This window comes from Periplaneta americana, chromosome 4, assembly GCF_040183065.1.
Source record: "Periplaneta americana isolate PAMFEO1 chromosome 4, P.americana_PAMFEO1_priV1, whole genome shotgun sequence".
Classification (NCBI taxonomy): Eukaryota; Metazoa; Arthropoda; class Insecta; order Blattodea; family Blattidae; genus Periplaneta; species Periplaneta americana.
In genome coordinates, this window is record NC_091120.1 from 68,754,626 (window position 1) to 68,762,157 (window position 7,532).

The window sequence follows — 7,532 nt, forward strand, 5'->3', positions numbered from 1 at the left end:
AAACACTCATTGTTAATACTGTACTGTATTTTGATTAAATAAAAACCAAATGAAAATGATCAAACTCAAAAGGCAATATTTCCTAGTTTACGTAAATGGATGAACTACTTTTCTTCCCTCCTATACCTAGTAAAGTGATTTGTTTGTATATTATGCCAGTATCATCGAACTCCAGTCGTGGAAGGGGGTAGAAAACGGCGTTGATTCAGAGGTATAGGCAAGTTAATATTAAAAATGTTAGTAAAAATAAAATGATGTCCCTGTATAAATTTATTTGTAATTTACACTATCATTCTTTGTTTCTTGCTCATCTTTAATAAATTTACTTGCGACTCTGATGTATTTTTGTCGTATGAATATCTTTGAACCTCGGAGATCGAATACCTACATGTTTGTAAGCTTCCGAGGTTCAATTTCTCCTCTGAACCTCACCGAGTCAGCTTCTGGACTTGTGTGCGGGCCAAGAGGCAAAGGGAAATGGTGCAAGGCAAACGTGTGGTTGGGCTGGTGTTTGGACCAGCGCAGCTTAAGTCACGTGATCATGAGACAGCCGATACGCGAAAGGCTTCGTGATGCAAAATGGAAGTTAGTGCCAATCTGTAGGCGAGATCACAGTTTTAGCACGTGTACGTATTATTGATTGTTGTATTTATTAATGGTTTCTTACAATCCTTTAAATGTCTATTTAGTCTTTATTGGTGTTTTAGTCTTAATATATTCATCTGTGAGTGTGACCAGTGTTCGTTTTCATACAAAATGAATAATATTCAATATCTTTTACAGACAAATTTTTCAATTTCAGTCTTGGAAGATAAGGGTAAAATGAAAAAGCTTGGAAGGCCGTTACCTCAACTCGATTTAAAGCAAGCACAAACACGCCGAGGTAAGACATGTTGCAGGGCTTTCAATGTAAAAAAAATATGAAAGCAACAGCTGGATTTGCAGTTGTGAATCTACAAATAAATTATTTTGTTTCCCGTGCCTGCTATTTGCTAAGGGTAAAGATATAAACTGGACATGTATTGGTGTGTCAGATTTAAGCCATTTGACGCAGAAAATTAAGAAGCATGAGGAATCTATTGCTCATTAGAATGCTTCTCTAGATTTATCAGTCCTCGGAAGAACAGAAATTAGGCAAGAGCTTAGCTCAGGTTTCAGCAGTGGCGAATCCAGTATTTAAAGAGTGGATAGGCAGAAAGTCCTACCTTAAATTTTTTTGTACAGTAGTACCAAACGGCGAGTTTTCTTGGTGGCAAAATTGTCAATGACACGACCTTCAACATCTGGTCACTCATCAGTTCTTTCACTAGCTTTTTCTCAATGGCAATGGTATTAAGACAGCTGAGTCTTTCATTGATCAAAATTACGTATGTTTTTATTCTTTTCAAAGTACTCATACTCCTTTCAAAAGAGACTGTGGTCACAGGAAACGTTAAACAAAAAAACGAACTAATTTGAACACTTCCACATAATATACACTTTCCAGGCCATATAGGACAATATAATCTAAAAGTCTTTGAGGGGACAAATGCACCTAATTCTCACAAAATAATACAAAAATGATATTCACTCACTCATTATTTTGGGGCACAATCTAGTAAACTCACACTTAATTCTAACAACAAAAATGGTCTTGAGTAACTTTTGCGCCGACTAAATCAAAAGGAACATTTCCCACTAAAGCAGTGTTGTCAACAGTGTTTGTGATAAAGTCCTTAAACAGCAGTAAAAATTCACTATAAACATGCTATCAATGGAGAAAATTGTTATTCCTGTCGCTAAGAGGGCTTTAAAAACTCGTTAAATTAACAAAAAAATAATACAATAAAAAACTTTCATCTATGTTGCCGCTGAAAATTATTTAAAAATAGCTAGATCTAGCTACCATGAATTGGCAACACTATAACTGCAAGCGAGGGAAAGTTTGAATATTCTTTGTTGGTCACTGTGGTTGGTCGTGAGACATGCCTCCTTGAGACGTGGAGGGGGTTGCTAGAAATTCAAACAACCTCGCGCTATTCTCCGTTCCCTCCAATCCCTGTCGTAAAGCCAAAGCCTGTTGAAGTGGCAGAAGCAACGAGTTAGAAAGAGACTTTCTAACTCGTTGGGCAGAAGAGGCAAGCGAGATATTGTCTCACCCGCAGATGCCCATCACCCTGGCCGAGCACAACAGACAGAGGTTGTCATTGACATGTGCCACTATCTAGCGGCCGATGAGCGAAGAATCCCGTATAAACTGCTGATTTTCTCAATCACAACAATTTTTAAGGTCGAAAAATTTATGTTAGTAGGTTTATTTATAATTCTTTATCTTGAGATTTTTTCTGGGTAGGCATTGCCTCAATTGCCTCCACGTAGCTTCGCCACTGGGTTTCAGGCAGAATATTGAAAGACAGAATGATAACGTACTCTAAGGAAAAATCGCTATGTTCTTTCAAAGATAATAATTGGTCACCATTATCATCATCATCATCATTATGCTCATTTTAAGGCAATTATCTACTTTAAAGAACTAGTATTTTTTTTTAATTTTTCAGAAATGAGATGTTTAAATTGTTGGAAAACTATGTAATATAAAAGTAGTGACCCCTTTGTCATTTTAGGAACGAACCGCCAATGATTACCGGAGAAGGTAATTTAAATGTTGAACTTTTGAAGTGTGGTGGTCAACAATTAAAAGGAAAATTACTGGATTTTAACAATATTTGGCATGGCATAACCCTAAAATCCCATCCGGCTGGGAAACTGGTTTAATAATTAACATACACAAAAAGAACGGAAAAACATACGTGAAAACTACAGAGGTATTAAACTCCTTTCAACGGCTTCCAAACTGTTTGCTAATATATTGAAAACTAGACTAACAGCAACCAGTGAACTAATTCTAAGAGAAGAATCATGTGGCTGCAGGAAGGGGATAAGCAAACAGATACCATATTTAATCTTCAACAAATTATCGAGAAAAGAAGGGAATTTAATCTTACATTGTAGCTACTATTCATTGATTTTGAGAAGGTATACGACAGTTTAAATCGAGACAAACTTTGGAACATATTAAAGGAAGAACAATTAGATCATCATTTAATAAAGACAATACAAGCTTATATCAGAATTCAAAAGTTCAAATAAAATTAACACATGGTCAAATATCGGAACCCATATACACCAATAAAGGTGTCCGACAAGGTTGTGGTTTACCTCCACTTTTATTCAATATATATATATATATATATATATATATATATATATATATATATATTAACAGAATAATTAAAGAATGGAATAAAATGGTCAATAATGAAATACAGCTATCAGTCCAAACGACACTAATGCCGACGATCAGGTACTTTTATCAAATTCTGAAGACGGACAGCAGATTGCGGCACATCAATTATATAAAATAGCAAGAGAATACGACATGAAAATTTCCACTACAAAGACAAAGGCAATGGCAATATTTGGCAAAACATCCAACGCGTGAAAATTGAAATAAATGGGAAAATAATACAACAAGTTTTTGAATTTACATACTTAGAAAATTTATTTGCAGAACATAAAACTGATCTAGATATCAAATTACAAAAATATAAAAAATGGAGTTACCAGAAGACATTATGGCAAATAGATGACAATGGATACGAAGTTAAGACTACACAACATAACGTCAAAAGCAACACTCAGTTATGGAAGCGAAATTTGGATATAAAATAAAATTTACAGAAACTTGAAGCAGCTCAGATGCGTTTTTAATATCGTTATTGGGTAGACAGAGAGATGATAATCAAGCTAAAGACATGTGAATGTATAGCATCGTCATCAAATAATATTAAAAATAATTAATACTATAAAATTCATCAACACTGTACAATGGATTCATTATCAATTTCATTTTGACAGTTCTCTTAAAAGCAGGAATAAACAAACTTCTTATATTAAGAGAGTCTGTTACATAAACTAAGAGAAACATTTTCAAAGCCGACGTGAATAGCTCAGTTTCAGTCGTCATGAAACTTGGACGTTAACGCATCACCAGCAGCATTAGTGACAATACTAATTTCTAAACGTAATTATCCCTCCTCAAAGTTCAATTTATTCAGGCACTGTACCTGATCATTTCAGACCAATGTACACTGTAGTTTTGTTAATTTGCCCACAGAAAACGGTGATATTATGTTAATCATACAGAAAAAGAAATTTAAAAATGCTGCTTGAGAGCAACATCATATAAGTAGCAAATTTGATGTATTATACACTGAATTACAGTAGAGCGTCTCGTTTAGGCACAGTGAAAACTAAACAAAGTGCAGGTAACGAGTGGGGAAGGACGAGCCGTAGGATAAACACGAGGGATGCACAAGGTTTTAGTTACAACATTTATTTCGGGGCATTAATTGAAATTATATTTTCCAAAAACACACAAAACAAATGAACACAAATTGCATAACGTTATCATATACATATTTTAACAAACAATTAATTGTAACGTAGAAATAATTCAATATAACAAACCAAATTTTGCTACTTATATGATGTTACTTTAAACAGCACTTTTTACGATCATGAATTTCATTCTATGCACGACTAACATAATATCACCATCTTCTGGGCCGAATTATCAAAACTACAGTTTATTGGTCTGAAATGACAACACTATTTCCTAAACACAATTATCCCTTCTCAAAGTTCAATTTATTCAGGTAGACCAATAACTGTAGCTAGTTTTGTTAATTCGGCCACAGAAGACGATGATAAGTTGTTAGGTTAGTCATACAGAGAATGAAATTCACGACCGGAAAAAATGCTGCTTGAGAGCAACATCATATAAGTAGAAAATTTGATTTGTTATATTGAATTATTTCAACGTCATAATTGCTTGTTTGTTAAAATATGTATATGAAACGTTCTGCAATTTGTGTTCATTTGTTTTGTGTGTTTTTGGAAAATATGTCAATTAATGCTCCGCCATAAATGTTGTAACTAAAATGTTGTGCATCCCTTGTGTTTATCGTACGGCTCGTCCTCTCCCACACGTTACCTGCACTTTGTTTACGTTTTCACTGTGCCTAAACGAGACGCTCTACTGTATATCCATTTCTGTGGTGTTTGATACTTTTTCAGAGCTTCTCTTAGGCGCAATGCACACAGAGAAGACGTGGACAGGACATGGCTCGGATGTCGGGCGGAAACATGACTAGGACATGACGTGAGCAAAGCATACTGAAGAGTCAAAAGTCCTTGCGACATTTGCGCGTCGTACAGCCTTCGTAATGTCTCCTTCAGAAGATGAGGATACCTTGGCTGTCGTACAACTCTCTAATAGTTCAAACACAGAGAAGATTTTGCGATCATCCTTTGTGGTTGAAAAAGCGAAGAAGTATGTCATATTCGATGTGATGAAGGAATTGACCATATATCCGATCCGTTTCCAGACTTTTTATAGAATATCCCATCAATGCTTCTATACCATATTACACAAATTAATGGTCAGCCTTAAAAAAAGCTATAAATTGGAGACAGCCTATTTGTCCAGAGGAGAAGATTTTGATAACATTGAGGTAAACTAAACAAAACCCTTAATTACCAGATATTTTATTTTTATATTACATAATACAAGAAACGTTTGAAAACCCATTTAAGGGAGATGATGGATGAAATTTTTATTTTCTAGAATTGTTTGGTTAAAGGTGTAAATTTTTAAACAAAACATTATATTAGGCTACTATAAGAATTAACATATTTATGTTACAATCAGCCTAATATTTATTTTTACTTATTCCATCCTTTTGACAAAAGAAAGTTGCATATATCGGAATGTATCTCCTTCTAGAAATTACAAGTCTCATACCATATTTTTTGTAGCATCTCTGAACTCCTAGGAAGAAATAAAGTATTCTGAGGAGTAAACTTTCACACCTTTTAATCGAGATTTGCTTTATTGTTTATAACTTAAAAATTCATTTTCTTGTGTTAAATTTTAACGTAACACAAGAAAGTTCTTGTCATACATATTCCGAAGTGATACAGTGTTAAAAAGTGTGTAATCAAGATGTATTAAAAATTCACTTAAGTTGAAACTATTTTCCGTCATATTCTCCCTCATAGAAATCAATGCCTCGTTTGATGACTGACCTGAAGCAATGCTGTTTGCAGACGATGTTGATAAAGCGGCATATGTTGGAGTTGCTTGACTGATTCCAAACTTATGACGTCATACCTTGATGGAGCGATCACTTCCCTGCTAAGAGAACCGTTGTCCGTGGAGTAGTTAGAAACATTTTTCTCAAGAATTTGTTCTGCTAATTGCAGGATTCCCATTTTAAATTTCAGTTTTTGATGACAAATTCATGGCTTTCACGTCTGGTAAAACTCTTTGTAAGAATACCATATCTGGGTCATGTCCGGTAACGTTCTTGTTCAACAAACTCTTTCTTCTTTTTCTTCAAAGTAGTTACAAGGAGTATCATTTACATCACTCAAAGATCGTGTTCTTTTCTTCCTATACTTATCCTGGCTTCTGGTGGAGACGGCTTTCTAGGAAGAACGATATAAGGAGAAAGAAATGATGTTGTTGAGAGAAGAGATTGGCAACGGATCATGTTCATCATTGTCGTCGTGGGAGACTGCATGGTCATCCTCTTCATTCTTTTATAACTGTGTACGGCAAATAACAAATTTTAAAATTTGGCGTGTTATTCTGGCAAAATAGTATTTAAATTATTAATTGGTCGATACATAAGTGGATTTCGTTTGTGTTCAGTAAGTGACTGCAAGGAGCGCTGGAAAAATATTAGAAGGCGGTACTCCAAGTATAATAATAAAAGAACTCAGCCCTCAGGTTCTGCAGTTAAACCAGTTAAAAAGTATTATCTGGCACCACGTCTACAATATTTGAAAATTTTTTTTGAAATCTCGCTCTTCCAAAAGCAACACAATGGAAAAACAAATGCAAGACAAACCAAATACTTGAAAGAGTGCACTCCCATGGATATTGTGTGGATTAAATTTTTGCATTTTGTGATGTTTCTGCTAAAAGAACACTAGTTCAAGCTTTGTGTGCAAAGAAACTAATAATAAATAGTTAATAAACTTACCTGTTTCGTTTTATTTTATTGCGATTATTTGCCATGTTTTGCCCTGTATAATTCTATTACAATAATCTGAGTGATTGAAGTGATATAATGATGAATACTTTTCAACCTCTTCACAAAATTGAATATTAAATTCAAAATCGTAGCGCAGACGCCACGTGTCGCTTTGAAAGGTCGCTCGTGACTGGAAAGCGACGCAGCGCAGGCTTCGGAGTGGCGTGCCCCCACCCCGTCCTCTCTGTGTGCATTGACACATTTGTTTACATGGGAGAGAATCGAAAAGACACCATGCCTCCGCCCGATGTCCGAGCCACGTCTTCTCTGTGTGCATTGCACCTTAGAGGTCAAACTTCACTTTCTTATCATCTCTAAATATATTTTTGTCTCATAATTATTGATTGTTTAAATATCTACATTATAAGTATATCGATTATAAGGAGGCAA